We start from the raw sequence: 24,117 nt of genomic DNA, 5'->3' as shown, positions 1-24,117 counted from the left end.
GGTAGCTGAGAGTGTGATAGGTGAATAGTGGTGAGGTAAAGGTGATAGGTCGGAGAGGAGGGTGGAGTGGGTCGGTGGGAAGGAAGATCATGAGGGCGGTGCTGAGCTGGAAGGTTGTAACTGGGGTAAGGTGGAAGGAGAGGAAATGAGGAAACTGGTGAAGTCCACATTGATGCCATGGGTTGGAGGGTCCTGAGGCAGAAGATAAGGCGTTCCTCCTCTAGGCGTCGGGTGGTAAGAGAGTGGCGATGGAGGAGGCCCAGGACCTGCACGTCCTTGGCAGAGTAGGAGGAGGAGTTGAAATGTTCGGCCACGGGGCGGTGGGGTTGGTTGGTGCAGGTATCCCGGAGATATTCTCTGAAGCGCTCTGCGAATAGGCATGCAGTCTCCAGTCTCTCCTACTTCCATCTGCCTATTGCACTCTTGTCTACCTTTCCCCAGCCCCACCCTCCTCCCATTTATGTCTCCACCCCCAAGGGTCCCAGCCTCATTCCAGATGAAGGGCTTTTGCCCGAAACATCGATTTTCCTGCTCCTCGGATGCTGTCTGACCTACTGTGCTTTTCTAGCACCACGCTAACCTTGACTCTGATCTCCAGCATCTGCAGAAGTCACTTTCGCCTAATGTACATTATGTGTGAGATCCCACTTCGAATCTATGTTTCAAACTGAAGTGGTAGGGGTCCAATCTCCAGCAACACGTCCCCCCCAATCCCCCTTGAAGTCGTCCTCTCCGGGGTTACCTTTAACAGACGGACAAACGTCCAGCCATGCCCCTTCCCGACGGGGACAATGTGGCTGGGAGGTGCCTACTGCTCCTCCTCCACCCTGCCAGACAGGGATGTTCCCTCCCAGTGGGGTAACTCTTCAGTAGTCAAGGACATTCGGCCCCTCGGATCTTCGGGTGACTGTCTTCCAAGGCAGACATTGCAGAGTCACCGAGCAGAGGCTGATAACCAAGGTTGGTAATGGTGAAGACGGCCTCAACCATGATCTTGGGTTCATGTCACAGTACAGGTGACCCCACTACACTATAAGCTCTTTCACACACACTCACAAACATGGCCATATATATACACATACACATACACAATCACACTCACACAGACTGTCTCACACACACAGACACACCCTCTCACATACTAAGGCATATACTCCATCACACACACACGTCTATGGGGTGAATTTGCATTTGTAGATTTGTATTTGCAGATGCATTCTCTTTTGTTCAAAAAGCACACAATCTGTAGGCAGTCAGTCCATATGACATATAAATTCCAATTTGGAAACAGCACCAGTCTGACTCAAGGTAGATGGTGGAGCGGACAGGTAGGACAATTCAAGAGGGCGGTACTGACTTGGAGGAGGGGAGATGAGAAAACTGCTGAAATAGACATTGATCCTGTGTGGTTAATGTGTCCTACATGTCTATATTCCTTTCCGCCTTTCAACCTTTCGCTCCTATCTTTCACCATCACCTCCCACATTCATCTACCTATACATTCCTAGCTATTTTACCCCACCCCCACTCTCGATTTATCTCTCAGCCTCCTGTCCCCACCACTTCCCTGACGAAGAGCTTATACTGAAATGTTGATTTTCCTGCTCCTTGAATGCTGCCTGCCTGATTGGCTGTGTTTTTCCAGTGCCACACTTTTAACAGCAATCTCGATTTGTTCAATACACTGCATCAGTTGTATGACACTTTGATCTTTTCCTATGATCCTGCCCCACTAGCTACCTGAGGAAGGAGCGGGGATCCAAAAGCTTGCAGTTTCAAGTAAACCTAGTTAAAAATCACACAACACCAGGTTATAGTCCAACAGGTTTAATTGGAAGCACACTAGCTTTCGGAGCATCACTCCTTCAGCAGGTAGCTGTGACTATCACCTGATGAAGGAGCGACTTCATCAGGTGATAGTCACAGCTACCTGCTGAAGGAGTGATGCTCCGAAAGCTAGTGTGCTTCCAATTAAACCTGTTGGACTATAACCTGGTGTTGTGATTTTTAACTTTGTCCACCCAAGTGCAACACCAGCATCTCCAAATCAAGTAAACCTGTTGGACTATAACTTTGTGTTTGATTAGATTACTTCCAGTGTGAAAACAGGCCCTTCGGCCCAACAAGTCCACACCGAACCTCTGAAGAGTGATCACCCAGACCCATTCCCCTACATTTACCCCTTCACCTAACCTGCACATTTTTGGACTGTGGGAGGAAACCCACGCAAACACAGAGGCAAAGTGCAAACTCCACACAGACAGTTGTCTAATATTTTAACTCAGTCCAACACTGGCACCCCCTTCACATTATGACTCTTAATCATTAGCCACATTCTCTCCACACCCTGACCCCACCCACAAAGGCCTGGTCCTGGGGCGGGGCCAAATCCCCACCTTCTCCCAGACCCCACCCATGGGGCAAGCCACATGGGGGCTGGAGGGAATCTGACCAATCAGACACAGCCACTCTCACCGCTCCGCATCCCACCAATAGCCGTCGCCGTCACATCACGCGACGCGGAAATTGGATCATGCCATTAGACTAGAAAAAGGGAGGCATTTGACCCTAGCTGAAAAATAAATTGAAGTCAAGCTTTGTTTTCCAAAGCCCTACACAATTAATTCGGTTCAATTTGATTTATATTTCTTCTTGTTGTTTTATCTCGTGAAAGGGATTATTATTTGACATTTATATATTTGATAATGAAGGGACAATCCTCTTTTCCAAGTGGATCCTTCGGATTTTTGTATCCAGTTTCTGGCGGGAGACAGCTGTAGTGGGCTTTTAAATGAGTTCGGGGGCAATTGCTGATGTGTCACTTGGGAGTGGTAACCCAGCGTGGTTTCTTTTTGCTCGGGGCAGTTGTGCATTTTAAACTGAAATGGTTATTTGAGCTCTATTTGATTGTGGCGGGGGACGACAGGTGTGGAGAGAGAGCGAGGTGGAAATAACAAGAGGAGGTCACATTTGATTTTCATTCATTCATTCATTCATTCAGCAGCAGCGTTGATGGGAGTTGGACACAGCAGAGTGTGACAGGCAGTGACAGCCTTGAATTCTAAACCACCCACAGACAAGAGTATTCCCTCCCCCAACTGCTTAGTATTCTTCACAGCTTTTCAGAAGTGTTCAGTGCAAACAAATACCTAATTCTCTGAAAGCAGTTGCAGTTTTAAACTCGATAATAGAACTGCAGTGTTGCCTTACGTTTCGGAATGAGTTACCATATAACCATTAGCTATTGCTGTAATAGCTATTGTTACTTCTTTACTACATCTAATAAATAAAAGTTGTTTTGCTTTGTTTTAAACTGCACCTTTCATGTAAATAAGTGTGGGAAAAATATAGATACTGCAAATCTGAAACAAAAACAGAAATAGCGGAAGAATCTCAGCATCTGTGGATTCAACATTTCGGGTCTAGTGACCATTTTACAAACAAGTATCCCTTGGTGCTTGTAAGAGTGTTATAAAACAAAATGACGCATTGAGATCAGAATTTTTGTTACTGCAAGTGTTGTGAATCTTTGAAATTCTCTACTCAATGGGTTGTGGAAGTTCATCTTTGAGTATATTTAAAGTAGAGATTGCTAAATATTTGATTGGCATATAAGCTTTTGGGGTTAATTTGAGTAAAAGGTATTAAAGTCTTTGTTCAGCCATGATCATATTAAATGGTGGAAGAGGCTTGATTGACTGGTCTAATCCCATTCTTATGTGAAATAACTGAACAGAGACTGACATCTCATGACGCCCTTTATTTACATGTAGTCATGATTTGGAGATGCCGATGTTGGACTGGGGTGTACAAAGTTGTATGATTTTTAACTTTATTTACATGTGGAGAATCTTTAACACTGCTGCAGCTCTCAGAGTTGGAGAATGTCTGACAAGCCTGTTTTAAGCTGCCAGCCAGGGCTCCCAGATTGGGGCTGTTAATCTGATCCAATCAGGCAACTCGTATTCTATGAGAATCACCTGGATAGAGCCCGGGTGTCCTTGGAGAAGGAGCACGCGGTGTCCACCAACACCCTGGAGTTGTTCAGGGAGAGGTGGGTGCCGCAGGGAGTGGAGTGCATTATTTCCCCGTCCAACTCTATTTTGATTTAGTCCTTACCCTCCCCTTCACTGTTTTGATCACACAGCATTGCCCTTTGATGTGAAGGGCAGTGCTTGTCACTAGCCACTCTGGTGGTTTCCTATCTTCCTGGTGGTGGCAATTGAATAAAGATTTGTGCACTTTGTGTCTTTCACTGTGTCTCGCACCTACACACACAAAAAAAAAGGAGCACGCGGTGTCCACCAACACCCTGGAGTTGTTCAGGGAGAGGTGGGTGCCGCAGGGAGTGGAGTGCATTATTTCCCCCTCCAACTCTATTTTGATTTAGTCCATACCCTCCCCTTCACTGTTTTGATCACACAGCATTGCCCTTTGTTGTGAAGGGCAGTGCTTGTCACTGGCCACTCGGGTGTTTTCCCTATCTTCCTGGTGGTGGAAATTGAATAAAGATTCGTGCACTTTGTGTTTCCCACTGTGTCTCACACCTATATACACACACCATGGGTGCTGGGGAAAAATAAGCACTACCGCAGTTAGGCGGTAGCGTGGGGGTTAAAGGAAAAAATAATTTTTTAAAAACCTGGATGACCCGATTACAACCACTACCACTCTACCCCATGAGTCAGAGGATATAGACCAGATCCTTTTTTTTTTGTAGTTCCTCCTGGAGCATTTTAGCTCTGGGTCAGGTTCCTCCAGTTCTGCTCTGATACAAGGTGGGAGGAGGGGATGTTGGTTAATGCTCCTCTTATGCCCAGAGCATCTCAGAAGAAATTCATTCTCTTCTTTAGGCTTTATCTGCTGTGTCCATTTCAGGATCTGAGACATTTTCAATTCTTGAAGGAAACTGAGAACCCACAGGTTCTGCCAAACTTTCCAATTGTTCCCAGGAGCGAGGCATATTTTGCTCCCACCCCATTTGTGAGTTTGCAGTTTCATTTGGTTTACGTGCTGGGTCAGGACCTTTGCACCTACCTAAACGTTATACGTCACTGGATCTGACCTTGCATCAACTATGCCTCTGATCCATGCAGTAGAAACCTGTGGTTTCTGCACCAAACTTCATTCCCTAAAGTAAACGATTTCTCTCACTTAGCGTAGGCTTGTTTATAGCTTTGGCATTCCTGGCATCATTTCACCCTCCCTCCGGGTTTAGGAAAATCAGATTTACTGTGGTGCCGAGTCTTCTCCCTATTAGCAAATCTGCCGGAGCTATCCCTGTAGTTCCCTGAGAGGAGGTCCTATAAATAAATATGAAGTGGGACCGTTTGGTTTCTAATGAAGCTGTAGGCTATTTCTTTAATCCTGCCTTCAAACTTTGGACTGCTCTTTCTGCCAGACTATTGGATGATGGATGGTATGCAGCTGTCCTTATATGTGAAATACCATTTGACTTTTAGGAAATACTCAAATTCCCTGCTGGTAAATGATGAGTTGTTATCTGTGACCAACGGATAATGAGGGTTCACAGTGGTTAGCACTGCTGCCTCACAACTCCAGGAACCTGGATTTGATTCCACGCTTGACCTACTGTGTGTAGTTTGCACATTCTCCCCATGTCCACGATGGGTTTCCAGTTTCCTCCCACAGTCCAAAAAAGTGCAGGTTAGGTGGATTGGTCATGCTAAATTACCCATAGTGTCTGGAGATTTGTAGGTTAGCCATGGAAAATGCAGGGTTACTGGGATCGGTTGAGTCTGGGTGGGATGCTTTTCAGAGTCAATGTGGATCTGTTTCCACACTGTCGGGATTATATGGGAATTTTATGGAAATATTCCAGGAGTCCACGTACTGCAAAAGATGCGTGCAGTTTTTTTATTGTCGTCCTCCTCTGTGATGAATGGACTCTATGAACATCCAGCCATGTTGACTAAAGGCCGCTATGAACATTCATAATGACTAAATTCATTCAGCTCATGAAGGGACCTGCATAGTCAACATGTAACTGAGTCCACAATTCACCCAATGATTCCCACAAATGGGTGGGAGATGAAGTAATTTCTGACCTTGTTGGCACTCTGGGCACTGCCCTACCAATATGGCTACGCCTGCATCCAATCCTGGCTGCTGGACATAACTTCTCGCTAACATCTTCATTTTGGAAACCCCCCCAGATGATCCTGATAGAGCTCAGCCAGTATCTGGCAGTGACCTTTGCTCAGGACAATCACTCTTGCCCTCAATAATAATCTGCAGTCCTCTGCTGTGATCTGATCTCTCCGGGTCCAAAAAGGTTTTAATTCTGATTACGACTGCCCTTTGGTTTCCCCCATCATCAACAGCTGTTTTAGTTTTGTCAAGTCTGAATCTTTCCACTCCAATGTCTGATGTTGTACAGAAAATTGGGGTGGCATGGTGTCTCAGTGGTTAGCACTGCTGCTTCACAGTACCAGGGACCTGGATTCAATTCCCAAATTGGGCAACTGTCTGTGTGGAGTTTGTACGTTCTCCCTGTGTCTGTGTGGGTTTCCTCCAAATGTTCCGGTTTCCTCCCACAGTCCAAAGATGTGCAGGTCAGGTGAATTGGCTAAATTGCCCATAGTGTTAGGTGCATTAGTCAGGGGTAAATGTAGGGGAATGGGTCTAGGTGGGTTGCTCATGGGAGGATTTTTGTGGACTAGTTGGGCCGAATGACCTGTTTCCACACTGTAGGGAATCTAATCTAATCTAAAATTTAGTGACAGGCCCACCACTGGTGTATTTACTATTGGGGTGGCATGGTGGCTCAGTCGTTAGCACTGCTGCCTCACAGCGCCAGGGACATGGGTTCGATTCTAGCCTCAGGCAAACGTCTCCCCATTTCTCCCCATTTCTGCATGTGTTTCCTCCGATTCAATCCAACGATGTGCAGGTTAGGTGAATTGGCCATGCTAAATTGCCCATCATGTTCAGGGATGTGTAGATTAGGTGCATTAGTCTTGGGAAAGTATAGGATAATGGAGTGGAGGAATGCATCCACATTTGCTACTCCCAAATGGTGTTCCGACTTGTAATTACGTGTATCTCATTTTACAGTCTACTGCTGAATTTGGCCTGAAGCTATGGGAGGCACTGCCTTGTCCTCTAGACCTAGTAGGGGTCTGTAATCTGATATTAATACAAATTCACGCCCATAAAGATATTGGTGGAATTTCCTGACCTCACCTATGATCGCCAAGGCTTCCTTCTCTATCTGGGTATATTTATGCTCCACATTAGCCAAAGTCTGTGATGCATACGCTATTGGATGTACCTTTCTATTGGGCCACCTATAAACTAATACTATCCTGATGCTGTATGGGGAGGCATTGCATGTCAATACCAGATCTTGCTTGGGATCATGGTGTGCCAACACCTTAGAGGATGATAGCTGTTTCTTCACTTCCCTGAAAGCGATGGCTTCACCATATGATCAATTTGAAGGCTGACATTTCTGTAAGAGTTGATGAAAGGTGCCAGGATGGAGGCTAGGTTATGTATGGACTTTCCTTAATCATTTACCAGCTCAAGGAAAGATCTAAGCTCTGGCACAGACATAGGATCCAGGGCACATTTAATCACCCTCACTTTATCTTCCAACAGGTGTAACCTGGCCTTGTCGACTCTGTAGCTCAAATAGGTCACTTGGGGTGCTTGAAACTCACATTTTTCCCTTCTAAGACATATGACCACTGGGAGAAATATCTAACAACTATGTCCAAATATTCTAAGTGCTCCTTATTGATCTTCCCTGTTATTAGCACATCATCTAGCTAAATGGTGTCCTGGGGTAGACCTTATATAATGTTCTCCATCATCTTCTTAAAAATTACACAGGCTGACAATACCCCAAATAGCAGTCACTTACATTGGGACAAACCCTTATGGGTATTAATTATGGCCGACTTCTGGGAATCCTCATCTAACCACAATTGCAAGTACACTGGCTCATGTCCAGCTTTGTGAAGGACAGTCCCCATGTAGCTTAGCATATAAGTCCTCTATGCAAGGGATTGGGTTTTTATCCAGCTGGAAAAAAACTGTTTACATTTGTTTAGAATATCCACAAAGATGAACGGACCCATCAGGCTTCGTAATTGCTATGACGCATGCTGCCCATTCCCCAAACTGCTCGTTTGTGAGTCCTCCAATTTCTTGTCTTATGAGGTCTGCCTCTACTTTTGCCTGTAAGACAAATATTATTGGGCAGGCCTTGCAGAATCATGGAATTACTTTCTGGTCAACACGCAAGGCGCCGTTGGCTTCTTTGATAGTCCCTCGACCTTCCTGAGAAACTTCCAAATATTTAATTAGGACATCACTCAGGTAGCCATTTTCCAATTGAAAAATGTTGAGCCAAGCAAAGTGAATCTTTCTCAACCAATTTTGCCCCATCAAGCTTGGGGCCGAGCCTTTATCTACAATCAGTTGTAACTGAGCCTGCTACTTCTCATAAGAGAACCAAAATCGTACCTTTAATCTGCAAAGGTTTCCCGGTGTATGTTCACACTAGCTGAGGACTGGCTGAGTGTTGGAGCCCAGAGCAAATTTTGTTAAAGACTGGTTTTGCAATTATTGAAACAATCGTGCTAGATTTGGTCTCCTTCAGAACCGGGTGACCATTTAAACCAGACATTTATTTTGATTGGTTCTAATTTAGATTTTGCTAAGCAATGTCACTGTTAGAAACCAGATGTAGGTGGACTTTCCAGGGTGTGCGCTGTCCTGGATACTCGCCCATGAGTTCTCTTACTCCATTTAGCTCGAGCAGAACTCCATTGTGTCTTGAGTCTGCATACTGGCAGCAACTGCAATGGCTTGCCAGCCTGGATCCTGAAGAAAATTTTAACTGTTTGGCTGAGGCTTGGCTTTGTTTTGGGATTTAGCTGTGGGCTGACATTGAGTCCATCTGCTCAGGATGTGTCCTGAGTAAGGCTATGAAATTGCCTTCACTCAAGTGGTGTTCCCCAACTCAATCAACTGGCGAGGGTGTCGACTTCTGTCGGAATGCCCTGCAACACGTGCTCCACTTGTTGCATTTTCCAATGGTAAACCAGTTGTAGTGCCTGATTGAAGTCCAGTTGGTCTTCAGCTAGTAAGTGTTTCTGGATGGGGACATTTAATCACACACACCAAACAGTCCCTCAGCATCTTATTAAGAGTTAAACCAAAGTCACATGCTTCTGCCAGTCATCGTTACCTTGTCAAAAATCCATGGATTCTCCTGCTTCTTGAATTGCCAAGTAAAAATGATAGAATCTTAGAATTAGAGGAGGCTTGGCATAATATGCCTTAACTAAACCCATCAACTCTTGAAAGGTTTTAGTATCTGGTACCTCAGGGAATGTTAGGTTCCTAATAACTGAAAAAGTTGCAGGTCTCCAAGCTGACAGGGTGGCATGGTGGCTCAGTGGTCAGCACTGCTGCCTCACACGCCAGGGACCCGGGTTCAATTCCTGCCTCAGGTTACTATCTGTGCGGAGTTTGCACATTCTGCCCATGTCTGCGTGGGTTTCCTCTGGGTGCTCTGGTTTCCTCACACAGTCCAAAGATGTGCAGGTTAGGTGAATTGGCCATGCTAAATTGCCTGTAGTGTTAGGTGCATTAGTCAGGGGTAAATGTAGGGGAATGGGTCTGGGTGGGTTGCTCTTCAGAGAGTCAGTGTGGACTTGTTGGGCCGAAGGGCCTGTTTCCACACTGTAGGGAATCTAATCTAATTACTCGTTGCTTTTCATCTGCCCGGAAAAAATAACACATTCTTTTCACACACTGGCCTGGTCTTTGATGGCAAGATCAAACAAGTCAGGGTTCCCAAATAACAGCAATGCTTACTCAAACTCAAAAACAGTTGTGAGTGAATTTCTGCAGAATGTGCTTTATACTGAAATGACTCCACAGAGGCCAGTATCTCATCACCAAGTCACCCTTTATTATACGTGAAGAGTCCTTGACACTGATCCAGCTCCTTCGGAAGCAGCTCTCAAAATGAACAGTATGTCTGAAGCTCCTGTTTTTATCTGTCAGCCAGGGCTCCCCGATTGAACAAGCTTAACAGCCCCAATCAGAGAGCTCATGATGTCCACCTGGCTACCATCACTACACTACGTTCCAATGATGCCTTGCCCATGTTTGACCTGATGCCATGAAGCTGATAGGGCTGTTTTGTCCATTGACATTGTCAGTGGCTACTAGGTCAATGTTGGGTTTGTCTGTCCAGTTTAATTACTCATACTGAGTCAATTAGTTAGACTGAACCTTCTTAATTCTTTGCAGACATCTGTCCTGTCTCCAAAATTACAAAAAATACTTGCAAGGCATGTATTAGTCAATGAACTGAAGAGATGACCTTCACATGAAACATTAATTTGTTTTCAGTAAGAGTGAGGAGGGAGTATTTTTTTTGAGGCAGTTGATAGAGTCGGCAATATTGTGTCTTTTGACAAGAAAAGTTGAAGAAAGTACAAGAATTGCAGGGAAAAAAGTTCCCCTAATATTCAATTGCTAAAGGAAGTAACTGACAATAACCAATGGGCAGAATCACCTGCCATCATATAATTTTGATTTTATGATCCATTGCTATTTTTGCTGAAATATCACTTTTTTTAACTTGCCACAAATGTGAGAAGTTATAAATACCGACATATCACACAAACACCTAAGGGGCAATTTTTTCATGCAAAGGGTGGTGTGTGGAATGAGCTGCCAGAGGAAGTGGTGGAGGCTGGTACAATCACAGCATTTAAAAGGCATCTAGATAGGTGTATGAATAAGAAGGGTTTAGAGGGGTATGGGCCAAGTGCTGGCAAATGGGACTAGATTAATTAGGATATCTGGTGGGCATGGATGTGTTGGACCGAAGGGTCTGTTTCCATGCTGTATACCTCTATGACTCTATGACATGTACACAGACATTGGAGATCCTAAACGTAAAAACCAACAACAGGTGAAAAACAACAAAATTTGAGAAAAATGTTATCAAATAAATTGAGGGAATTCTTTGAATTGAAAGAGTGTAACTTGTCAGACAAGCAGTTAAATTTCAAAACTGCATAGAATCATAGAGGTGTACAGCATGAAACCAGACCCTTCAGTCCAACCCATCCATGCCAACCAGATATCCGAACGCAATCCAGTCCCACCTGCCAGCACCCGGCCCATATCCCTTCAAACCCTTCCTATTCATATACCCATCCAAATGCCTCTTAAATGTTGCAATTGTACCAGCCTCCACCACATCCTCCATCAGAAGTCACACGACGCCAGGTGATAGTCCAATTGGAAATCACAACCTTTTGGAGCACTGCTCTTTCATCAAGGGAAGTGGGCGATTGCTGCTTGGTTTGTTGTTAACACTTGCTTCTGAGTCAGTTTGTCAAGGGTACTAACCCTTCTTTCCCCCTCAGACATTAGTTTGAATCCTATGGTGGGATTTGAGCTTATGTCTCCAGAACATTAGCCCCTGAATTATTAGACCAGCATGTCATTGTTATCAAGTTTTGAGAAAATTTGTAGCTCAGGTTGAGTTTCTGGGTGTAAGTTTGCTCACTGAGTTGGAAGGCTCAATTTTCAAACTTTTCGTCACCACTCTAGGTAACATCCTCAGCGAGCCTTCGGACGAAGCACTGCTGATAATTCCCACTTTCTATTTATATGTTTGGGTTTCCTTGGGTTGGTGATGTCATTTCCTGTGGTGACATCATTTCCTATGGTGATGTCACTTCCTATTCTTTTTCTCAGGGGTGGTAAATGGGATCCAAGTCAATGTGTTTGTTTATAGAGTTCCAGTTGGAATGCCATGCTTGTAGGAATTCTCGTGCATGTCTCTGTTTGGCTTGTCCTAGGATGGATGTGTTGTCCCAGTCCAAGTGGTGTCCTCTCTTTTCTGTATGTAAGGATACTAGTGAAAGAGGGTCATGTTGTTTTGTGGCTAGTTGATGTTCATGTATTCTGGTAGCTAGTTTTCTGCCTGTTTGTCCAATGTAGTGTTTGTTACAGTTCTTGCACAGTATTTTGTAAATGACATTAGTTTTGCTTGTTGTCTGTATAGGGTCTTTCAAGTTCATTAGCTGCTGTTTTAGTGTGTTGGTGAGTTTGTGGGCTACCATGATGCCAAGTGGTCTGAGTAGTCTGGCAGTCATTTCTAAAGTGTTTTTGATGTAGGAGAGAGTGGCTAGGGTTTCTGGATGTGTTTTGTCTGCTTGGTTGAGTTTGTTGGTAAGAAATCGGCGAATTGTGTTCATTGGATACCCATTCTTTTTGAATACACTGTATATATAAGTGGTTTTCTTCTGCTCTGTATAGTTCCTCTGTGCTACAGTGTGTGGTGGCTCATTGAAATAATGTTCTGATGCAGCTTTGTTTGTGGGTGTTGAGATGATTGCTTCTGTAGTTCAGTATTTCGTCCGTGTGTGTTGTTTTCCTGTGGATACTGGTTTGAAGTTCCCCATTGGCTGTTCGCTCGACTGTGACATCTAAGACTCGCAGTTTGTTGTTGTTTTCCTCCTCTTTAGTGAATTTTATGCCAATAAGAGTATTATTGATAGTCTTGAAGGTTTCCTCTAATTTGTTTTGTTTACTGATGACAAAGTTGTCATCCACATAGCGGACCCAAAGCTTGGGTTGGATGGTTGGCAGAGCTGTTTGTTTGAGTCTCTACATTACTGACTCTGCGAAGAACCCTGATATCGGAGCTCCCATGGGTTTTCCATTGGTTTGTCTGTAGGTTTTGTTGTTGAAGGTGAAGTGAGTGGAAAGGCATAGGTCCACTAGCTTGATGGTACTGTCTTTGCTGATGATGTTGGTGGTGTTTGGGTGTATGTGTCTTTGGGTCTTCTAATAGTGCAGTCAGTGCTTCCTTGGCTAGACTGATGTTGATTGATGTGAACAGGTTCCTTACATACAGATAAGGAAGGGCACTACTTCAATTGGGACAACACATCCATCCTAGGACAAGCCAAACAGAGACATGCATGAGAATTTCTAGAAGCATGGCATTCTAACCAGAACTCTATAAACAAACACATTTACCCCATTTACCACCCCCTGAGAAAAAGAACAGGAAATGATGCCACAGGAAATGATGTCACCACAGGAAGTGACATCACCAACCCAAGAAAACCCAAATATATAAATAGAGAGCAGGAAACATCAGCAGAGGTTCACTGAAGATGTTACCTAGTATGGTGATGAAACATCTGAAAATAAAGCTTCCAGCTCAGCGAGCAAACCTACATCCAGAATGTCATTGTTATGTTACAGTTTACCCCTCCACTTTTATGGTTGCTCTCTTCCCCTCAATTTCACTGTCTCTAAGCCTGGCTCTAATACCAGCTATAACAATAGTTATTCAAATCGACCTGAATCAGATACATTATAACACATCTCTGGAGCAGATTGGGGGAGTTGTTGAATAAAGAGACCTTGGAGTGCAGGTTCATAGTTCCTTGAAAGTGAAGTCACAGGTAGACAGGATAGTGAAGAAGGTGTTTAGTTTGCTTTCCTTTATTGGTCAGTGCTTTGAGTGTAGGAGTTGGGAGGTCATATTGAAGTTGTATAGGACACTGGTTCAGCCACTTTTGGAATACTGTGTTCAATTCTGGACTCCCTGCTGGAAGAAGGGTGGTGTGAAACTTGACAGGGTTCAGAAAAGATTTACAAACATGTTGTCAGGGTTGGAGGGTTTGAGTTATTGAGAGAAGCTTAATATGCTGGGGCTATTTTGGAGGCTGAGGGGTGACCTTATAAAAGTTTATAAAATCATAAGAGTCATGGTTACGATGAATAGCCAAAGTCTTCTTCCCAAGGCAGGGGAGTCCAAAACTACATGGCATGGCTTTATGTGAGAGAGAAATTATTTAAATGGGACATAAAGAGCAACTTTTTCATGCAGAGGGTGGTGCATCAGATGGGTGAATTGGCCAACAAGTGGCAAGTGGAGTTTAAGTTAGGTAAATGTGAGGTGCTGCATTTTGGAAGGGTGAATCTAGGCAGGACTTATACACTTAATGGTAAGGTCCTGGGGAGTTTTTCTGAACAAAGAGACCTTGGAGTGCAGGTTTATAGTTCCTTGAAAGTGGAGTCTCAGGTAGACAGGATCATGCAGAAGGTGTTTAGTATAGAATTGCTACAATGTGGAAACAGGCCATTTGACCCTACAAGTCCACGCCGACCCTTTGGAGAATATCCCACCCAGACTAATGCATCTAGTCTACATATCCCTGAACACTATGGGCAATTTAATATGGCGATTTCACCTGACCTGCACAACTTTGGATTGCGGGAGGAAACCAGTGCACCCTGAGGAAACCCACACAGATACAGGGATGATGTGCAAACTCCACACAGACAGTTGCTCGAGGCTGGAATCGACTCTGGGCCCCTGGCGCTGTGAGGCCGCAGTGCTAACCACTGAGCCACCATGTCGCCTTTCCTTTATTGGTCAGAGTATTGAGTACAGGAGTTGGGAGGTCATGTTACGGCTGTACAGGACATTAGTTAGGTCACTGTTGGAATATTGTATGTAGTATTAGTCTCCCTCCTATAGGAAGGATGTAATGAAACTTGAAAGAGTTCAGAAAAGTTTAACAAGAATGTTGCCAGGGTTGGAGTGTTTGAGCTTTTTGGGAGCAGCTGAATGGACTGGGGCTGTTTTCCCTGGAGCGTCAGATGGTGAGGGGATATAGACCTTATAGAGGTTTATAAAATCATGAGAGCATGGATAGGGTAAATAGGCAAAGTCTTTTCCCTGGAGTGGGGAGTCCAGAACTAGAGGGCATAGGTTTAGGGTGAGGGAGAAAGATTTATAAGTGACCTAAGGGGCAACCTTTTCACCCAGAGGGTGGTGCATGTATGGAATGAGCTACAAGAGAAGATGGTGGAGACTGGTACAATTATAACATTTAAAAGGCATTTGAATTCATATTTAATAGGAAGGGTTTAGAGGGATATGGACCAAATGCTGACAAATGGGACTAGATTAATTTAGAATATCTGGTCGGCATAGATGGGTTGGACTAAAAGGTCCATTTCTGTGCTGTACAGCTCTATGACTCTGTGTCCCTCAGTATATAAACATGTACTTAATCATCAGGGAAATGGTTCGTTCAAGAGCTGAGGGTAGCTACTGTGGTATAATGGGATGTGCTAATCCAAATCCCTCAAAGGTTAACTGACTTGTCATTGATCAAAGTGACAAAGACCTGTCATTTGAGAGTTTTAAACAGTTTCTGAAACACCAGGTTATATTCCAACAGGTTTATTTGGAAGCACTAGCATTTGAAGTGCTGCTTCTTCATCAGGCAGTTATGAAGCAGGGCCATAGCACACAGAATTTATAACAACATATGACAGTGTCATGCAGCTGAAATGGTATATTGAACAAACCTAGGTTATTAAGTCTGTCATCTTTTAGAATGAGTTTGCTGGTTTTGGCTCTTTAATATGTAAATCCCAGAACTTATTTTAGGTCACATTCTCAAGATAACTTGTTTTATAACAAAAGGTGACATCTCTGCTCACCTGAGTCTGAGCTGAGTTTGAGCTGAGTCTGAGCTGAGCTGAGCTCAGTCTAAACTGAGATGTCACCTTTTGTTATAAAACTTTAAGTTATCTTCAGAATGTGTCTTAAAAGAAGTTCTGAGATTTGCATATCAAAGAATTCATATTAAAAAAAAGTCACCTTTCATGCCAAAATTTAATTATTTAACAATTGCAAAAACGTCTGAATCTATAAAATGTAGGAGCAGCAACAAGCCATCTGGCCTAAGACTGCTCCGCTATTAAATAATAGTAGGGGTGTGGAATGCACTGCCTGCAACAGTAGGAGACTCGCCAATATTAAGGGCATTTAAATGATCATTAGATAGATATGAATGAAAATGGAAGAGTGTAGGACGGATGGGCTTCAGATTGGTTCCACAGGTCGGCGCAACATCGAGGGCCGAAGGGCCTGCACTGTGCTGTAATGTTCTATATTTTATGTTCTATGAAATCCTAGCTGACCCGATGATCCTAAAATCACTTTCCTACCTTTTCCCCATAATCCTTGATCCCCTGACTGATTAAAACTCTGTCTAACTCAGCCTTGAATATACTAGTTTCCACAACCCTCTGCAGTAAAGAATTCCACAGATTCACTATCTTCTGAGAGAAGATATTTGTTCTGATCTCTGTTTTAAGTATGCCTCCATTTTGCCAGAGCGGCGAGGAGAGAAGGAGGAGTGAGGTGAGGGCTGCCGAGAAGGTAAGGGCTTAAATTATATTTGGGCAGTGGCTAAACCCGAGATACTACATGTGTAGTATCTCCCTCCCGCTCCCCCCTCCTCTAACCGGAAGAAACAAACCCTGTAAGGTAAGGCTTTTATTTCTTGCTTTTTCATTTATTTAAGTGCATTGTTTAGTTTTAGTTAGTTCATATAAAGCTAAACTTACAATGGCAGAGGACCTCAAAACCCGTGGCATGTGACTCTTGCTTGATGTGGGAGCTTAGGGACGTGTCTGACAATCCTGATTCTTACACTAGTAAGAAGTGTGTCCACCTGCAGCTCTTGTTTGACCGCATGATGGCTCTGGAGCTATGGATGGACTCACTGTGGAGCATCCACAATGCAGAGGAGGTGGTGGATAGCATGTTCAGTGAACTGGTCACACCGCAGGTTAGGATTTCTGAGGGAGACAATGACTGGGTGACCAAAAGACAGAAAAAGAGTAGGAAGGCAGTGCAGGTGTCCCCTGCAGTCATCTCCCTCCAAACAAGTATACTGTTTTGGATACTGTTAGGGGAGATGGCTCACCAGGGGAGGGCAGCAGTTGTCAAGATCATGGCACCGTGGTGGGCACTGCTGTTCAGAAGGGTGGGAAAATGACTAGTAGGGCCATAGTCATAGGGGATTCTATTGTGAGGGGAGTAGATAGGTCATTCTGTGGCTGAAAACGGGACTGCCGGATGGTATGTTGCCTCCGAGGTGCTCGGGTCAGGGATGTCACCGATTGGCTGCAGAGAATTCTAAAAGGGGAGGGTGAACAGCCAGTTGTCTTGGTGCATCTCGGCACCAATGATGTAAGTAGAAAACAAGGTGAGGTCCTGAAAGAAGAATTCAGGGAGCTAGGAGAGAAGTTAAAGGGGAGGACCTCAAAGGTAGTGATCTCGGGATTACTACCAGTGCCATGTGCCAGCCAGCATAGAAATGAAAAAATAGGCAGAATGAACACGTGGCTTGAGAGATGGTGTAGGAGGGAGCGGTTCAGATTTGTTGGACATTAGGACCGGTTCTGGGGAAGTTGGGAATATCACAAAATGGACGGTCTCCATCTGAACCAGACTGGAACCAATGTCCTTGGGGGAGTTTTTGCTATTGCTATTGGGGAGGTTTTAAACTAATGTGGCAGGGGGGTGGTAACCAGAAGAGAAAACAGTAGGCAGTGAGGTGGAGACTGGAGACATAAGAATTATGAAGATAGCATTAATAAAGGGAAGAGTAGGCAGAAAGCAGGTGAGCGCAAAAGAACTGGTGGCCTGAAATGCATCTACTTTAATGCAAGGAGCATAGTGTGTAAGCCACATGAACTTAGGGCTTGGATTGGTGCCTGGGAGTATGACATTATTGCGATCACAGAGACTTGGTTGAAGGAAGGGCATGATGATTGGCAATTAAATGTTCCAGGATATACACGCTTCAGACAGGACAGGGAGGGAAGTAAAAGAGGGGGTGGAGTTGCATTGCTGGTCAGGGACTATATCACGGCTTTGCTAAAGGAGGACACTATGGCGGTCTTGGGTAGTGAGGCATTATGGGTAGAGCTGAGAAATAAGAAGGGTGCAGTTACATTATTGGGGCTGTATTACAGACCTCCCAACAGTGAGCGTGAGGTAGAAGAACAAATAGGTAAACAGATTATGAATAGATGTAGAGGCAATAGGGTAGTAGTGATGGGAGATTTTAATTTTCCCAACATTGATTGGGATACACTGAGTGTCAGAGGTCTGGATGAAGTAGAATTTGTATGAAGCATCCAGGAGAGTTTTCTAGAGCAGTATGTCAATAGTCCGACGAGGGAAGGGGCCATATTGGACCTGGTACTGGGGAACGAGCCAGGACAAGTGGGAGAAGTTGCGGTGGGGGATTTCTTTGGGAACAGTGACCACAATTCTGTAAGTTTTAGAATACTCATAGATAAAGAAGAGAGTGGTCCTAAGGGAAGAATACTAAACTGGGCCAAGGCCAATTATATCAAAATTAGGCAGGAGCTCAGAAATGTGGATTGGACACAGCTATTTGAAGGGAAGTCTACATTGGAGATGTGGGAGGCTTTCAACGATAGGTTAATGGTAGTGCAAGATAGACATGTCCCATTGAAGGCAAAGGATAGGAGGGGCAAGATTCATGAACCATCGTTGACAGGAAAAATTGTACCCCTAGCCAAGAGGAAAAGAGAAGAGTACATAACGTCGAGGCAGCTAAGAACAGAACAGGCATTGGAGGAATATCGGAAGAGTAGGACAAGTTTTAAATGAGGAATCAAGTGGGCTAAAAGAGGTCATGAAATAGCTTTAGCGAGCAAAATTAAGGAAAATCCCAAAGCATTTTATTCTTATATAAGTAGCAAGCGGGTAACTAGAGAAAGGATTGGTCCACTAAAAGATAATGAAGGAAGGCTGTGTGTCGAACCTGAGAGATTGGGTGAGATTCTGAATGATTACTTTGCATCAGTGTTCACTGAGGAGAGGAACAAGATGAATGTTGAGATTAGAGATAAAAGTTTGATTAGTCTGGATCCCATTGACATAAGCAGGGAAGATGTGTTAGATAGGCTAGAGGTTATTAAGGTGGACAAATCCCCAGGACCAGATGGGATCTATCCCAGGTTAAAACCTCAGATGAAGGGCTTTTGCCTGAAACGTCGATTTCAAAGTTCCTTGGATGCTGCCTGAACTGCTGTGCTCTTCCAGTACCACTAATCCAGAATCTATCCCAGGTTGCTGAGAGAGGCGAGAGAGGAAATAGCTGGGGCCCTGACAGATATCTTTGTGGCATCCTTAAATATAGGTGTGGTGCCAGAGGACTGGAAGGTTGCACATGTTGTCCCCCTGTACAAGAAGGTTAGTAGGGATATTCCAGGTAACTACAGACCAGTGAGCCTGATGTCGGTGGTGGGAAAGTTGCTGGAGAAGGTACTGAGGGATAGGATCTATTTATGTTTAGAAAAGAATGAGCTTCTCAGTGATAGGCAACATGGTTTTGTGTGGGGGAGATCGTGCCTTACCAACTTAATAGAGTTCTTCGAGGAAGTGACCAAGTTGATAGATGAAGGAAGAGCTGTTGATGTCATATACATGGACTTTAGTAAGGTGTTTGATAAGGTTCCCCATTGTAGACTAATGGAGAAAGTGAAGTCACATGGTGTGCAGGGTGTTCTCGCTAGGTGGATAAAGAGTTGGTTGAGCAACAGGAGACAGAAAGTAGTAATTGAAGGGAGTTTCTCGAAATGGAGAAAGGTGACCAGTGGTGTTCCATAGGGGTCAGTATTAGGGCCACTGTTGTTTGTGTTATACATAAATGATCTAGAAAAGGGCACTGTTGGTCTGATCAGCAAGTTTGCAGATGACACAAAGATTGGTGGAGGAGCAGAAAGCATAAGGGACTGTCAGAGAATACAGGTGGATATAGATAGACTGGAGAGTTGGGCAGAAAGGTGGCAGATGGCTTTCAATCCAGACAAATGTGAGATGATACATTTAGGCAAGTCTAATTCTAGTGCGAATTATACAATGAATGGAAGAGCCTTGGGAAAAGTTGATGGGCAGAGAGATCTGGGAGTGCAGGTCCATTGTACCCTGAAGGTTGCTGCACACGTGGATAGAGTGGTCAGAAGGCATATAGTATGCTTGCCTTCATTGGACGGGGTATTGAGTATAAGAGCTGGCAGGTCATGTTAACATTGTACAAGACATCAGTTCAGCTGCAGTTAGAATACTGTGTACAGTTCTGGTCACCGCATTACCAAAAGGATGTGGACACTTTGGAGAAGGTGCAGAGAAGGTTTACGAGGATGTTGCCTGGTATGGAAAGTGCTAGCTATGAAGAGAGGTTGAGTAGGTTAGGTTTATTTTCACTAGAAAAAAGGAGATTGAGGGGAGACCTGATTGAGGTTTACAAAATCATGAAGAGTATAATTAGGATGGATAGAGCCAAGCTTTTTCCCAGGGTGAAGGATTCAATAACGAGAGGTCACGCTTTCAAGGTGAGTGTTGGAAAGTTTAAGAGGGATACACGTGGCAAGTACTTCACACAGAGGGTGGTAGGGGCAGGCACGATAGATTCATTTAAGATGCGTCTGGACAGATGCATGAGTAGGTGGGAACAGAGGGATACAGATGCTTAGGAATTGACCGCCAGGTTTAGACAGTGGATTCGGATCGGCTCAGGCTTGGAGGGCCGAAGGGCTGATTCCTGGGCTGTAAATTTTCTTTGTTCTTTTTTCTTCTTTCTTACTGTCTGGTCCTAGACTGATCCAGGCAGAGAAACAACCTTTCCACGTTTACCCTCTTACGTCCCCTAATAGCCTTATATGTTTCAATGAGGACCCTCTCATTCTTCAACTGAATACAGATCTAACTGACTCAACCTCACATCAGAAGACAGTCCCTCCATTCATAATCCTAATGAACGTTCTCTGGACTGCAACCAGCGCGAGTATGCCTTTCCTTAGATAAAGGGACCAAAGCTGTTCACACTATTCCAGCTGTGGTTTGACTAGTTCTTTGTATAGTTTTACCAACTTCAGCAAGAGAGAATCTTTTAATAGGCCACTGACATTCAATGGCATCACCACCACTGAATTCCCCCACTACCAACATCCAGGGAGTCACCCTTAACTCAATACTAAAGCTTCTCAGACATATAAATGGCTACAAGAGCAAGTCAAAGGTTAGGAATTCCTGCAATGAGTAACATACACTGCCTACAGACTGTCCACCATCCACATGGAAGAAATCAGGAGTGTGATGGAATATTCTCTATTTGGCTGGATAAGTGCAGCTCCGACAGCATCCAAAGAACCTAACACCATCCAGGACAAAGCAATCTACCTGACTGGCTGAACATCAAGAAACATCCACTCCCTTCACCACTGACACTCAGTAGCAGCAGTGCATACTATGTACAAGATGCACTGCAGTCGCTCACCGAGCACCTTCCAAACCCACAACCATCACCATCTAAAAGGACAAGAGCATCAAATACACGGAAGCACTACCAGTTGGATGATGGAATATAAAAAGGATAATTATCTGACTGGTGATATTACTCCAACTAAAGGAAGCAGAGCAGAACAGGATAGAGCAGAAGATGAACTGTGGGAGTCTGCACGACGGAGTTGTATTCAATCTCCTGTAACCTGTAATAAGTGTAAATAGAGTGATACAGTACTAGACAGAGTGAGAGAGGCTTACTCCAGGGTAAGGACAAACTGGCAGTGATAGAGATCAAAAAGAACAGTAATCGTGTAAAAAGAGACCAGTCTCTAACAGTGTCCAGAGAGAATACATATGTATCCCTGGCAGCAATATTAAAAAAACACATCAATGCCCTCAGGCCCTGAAGTGTCCTGGCTGAGGTCCCACTGTGAGTGAGTTGGCTTTCTTTATGTTTCCTGTGGGTGTAGAGGGGAATGAGTGTGGGATTGGCCCGTCTCATTAAATACATATTATTACACTGAAGCTGCACTGACAGGCCCAGTTACATCACCATAGGGAAGCCCATGGGATAGAGCAGTGGGCGTGGAGACCAGAGTGTGACTCCAGTGATCCACAGTCTCACAAACAGGGTTAAGTCGAGCCGACAGTGTCTCTGGCTGTGACTGCACCTCTTGGCAAAGCTTTGTTTAGGCTGAGATGTTAGGACACAGAGCCACTGGGTTAATAATTTAAGTACTTGCAGAGCTCAAACCACTTCTTTGAAAACTAACTGAGCTGTTGTATTTTCCAAAGCACTGTTTCTGCTGCTGTGGAAATGTTGTGCACTTTCTTGTTGTTGCGATTAACAGAGAGAAAAAAAAATCTCCATGTGACTGAATCATATCTAGGACAATAACAGCACAAGTATTACACCTGTGACAGCATCGTGACACAAACAGATAGAGGAATCTGCATTACAGTCAACTGCTCCTGCTCTCTGATCACCAGACAAACAGATATATGAATATGTGAACAAAGGACAGGCCATTCAGCCCTTTGCCCCTGCTACACCATTCAATAAGGTCATGGCCGGTTTGGTTGCAAACCCAAATCTGCATTCCCACCTCATTCCCAATAATCGTTCTCCCCTCACTTAACAGGAAAGGACAAGGTAGATCAAGATAAACTATTTCCACTGGTTGGAGATCTAGAACTAGGGGGCATAGTCTAAAGATTTGAGCCAGACAGTTCAAGAGAGATGTGAAGAACCACTTCTACCCACAGAATATGCTAGAAGTTTGGAACTCTCTTCTGCAAGTGACAGTGTATACACAGAAGTTGTTAGTTTTAAATTTGAGATTTTTTTTTGTTAAGCAAAGATATTAAATGATATGGACCAAAGGCAGGTATATGGAGCTAGGAAAAAGTTCATCATTAAATGGCAGAACAGGCTCAAGGGGCTGAATGACCTACTTCTTTTCCTATGTTTCCTATGGAATCTATCTAACAATTACTTAAAAAACCATCAAGGATCTGCTTCTGTCTGCTTTTCAGGAAGAGCATTCCAAAGTCTGACAGCCAGGGCGACTTGGTGGCTCTGGCTCAGTGGTTAGCACTTCTGCTTCACAGTGCTAGGGACCTGGGTTCAATTCCCGTCCTCGGGCACTGTCTGTGTGGAGTTTGTACGTTCTCCCCGTGTCTGTGTGGGTTTCCTCCGGGTGCTCCGGTTTTCTCCCAAAGTCCAAGGGTGTGCAGGTTAGGTGATTGGGCTAAATTGCCCGTAGTGTTAGGTGTAGGGGAATAGGTCTGGGTGGGTTGCTCTTCAGAGAGTCGGTGTGGACTTGTTGGGTTGAAGGGCCTGTTCCCACACTGTAGGGAATCTAATCTAATCTAATCAAATTGAACCTTCAGAGAAGAAAAAATGCCTTATTTCTGTTTTAATTTGGTGAACACAAATTTTTAAAAAATGACTCCAAATCCCAGATTCTTGCTACATCGACCCTGTTAAGACTCCTCAAGATATTGAACATAGGAAAACACAGAAATTGCTGGAGAAACCCATCAGGTCTGGCAGAATCTATGAAGAGAGAAACAGAGTTAATGTTCTGATTTCGATGACCTTCCTTCAGAACTGATAGCAGCTGGGGTAAGGTTGAATTTATGCTGATGATGATGGGGGGAGGGGAAGAATGATTGAATGGTTGGAGATAGGGCTTAGAGAAACAGAGAGAGAGTGTGAGAGATAGAAAGGTAGACAGACAAAGGGATAGGAAGCCCAGGAAGAAGAGAAGCTCAATAACTGACAATGAGGACTATCATTGCTGAAAAAAAATCCACTTCCTGACAGGACCTGGGTGTGGCGGTTAGTAATGGACAAAAAAGAAGATGTTCGTACTCTAAAATTGTTGAGTTCTAATGATTGCCATGTTCCCATGTGGAAGGTGAGGTGTTATTTGCTCAGCTTGTGCTGAGCATCGCTGGAGCACTGCAGCAAGCCTGAGACAGAGGTATTGGCCAGGCAACAGGGTGGTGTGTTGAACCGCCAGGCAACTGGAAGCTCAGGGTCACTTTTTTTGTGGACAGAACATAGGTGTAATGCAAAGCCAGTCTGCACTTTATCTCCCCGGAATAGAGAAGACCACATTGTGAGCAGCGAATGCAGTAGACTAGATTGAGTGAAGTGCACTGCTCCACCTGGAAGATGTGTAAGGGACCTTGAATAGTGAGGAGGGAGGAGGTAAATGGACAGGTTATACTGTACTCCTTCTGCTATTGCAGAGGAAGGTGTATTGGGGGTGTAATGGGAGGATTGGACCAGAGTATCCCAGAGAGAATGGTTCCTGCAGAAGGCTGACAAGGCAGGAGAAGGGTGGTGGCATCTCACTGGAGGTGGCAGAAATGGTAACTAATGATCCTTTGGATGT

General features: G+C 44.3%; 1 protein-coding gene across 1 annotated transcript in view; it reads right to left on the bottom strand.

The window, feature by feature from the left end:
* LOC140481233 (N-acetyllactosaminide beta-1,3-N-acetylglucosaminyltransferase 4-like) overlaps positions 1-24,117 on the bottom strand; it is an 85,104-nt gene that overhangs the window by 608 nt on the left and 60,379 nt on the right. The window lies entirely within an intron of this gene.

Source organism: Chiloscyllium punctatum, chromosome 1 (genome assembly GCF_047496795.1).
Source record: "Chiloscyllium punctatum isolate Juve2018m chromosome 1, sChiPun1.3, whole genome shotgun sequence".
NCBI classification, from domain to species: Eukaryota; Metazoa; Chordata; class Chondrichthyes; order Orectolobiformes; family Hemiscylliidae; genus Chiloscyllium; species Chiloscyllium punctatum.
The sequence above is the reverse complement of the archived record's forward strand: the minus strand, read 5'-3'. Positions and strand labels throughout refer to the sequence as shown.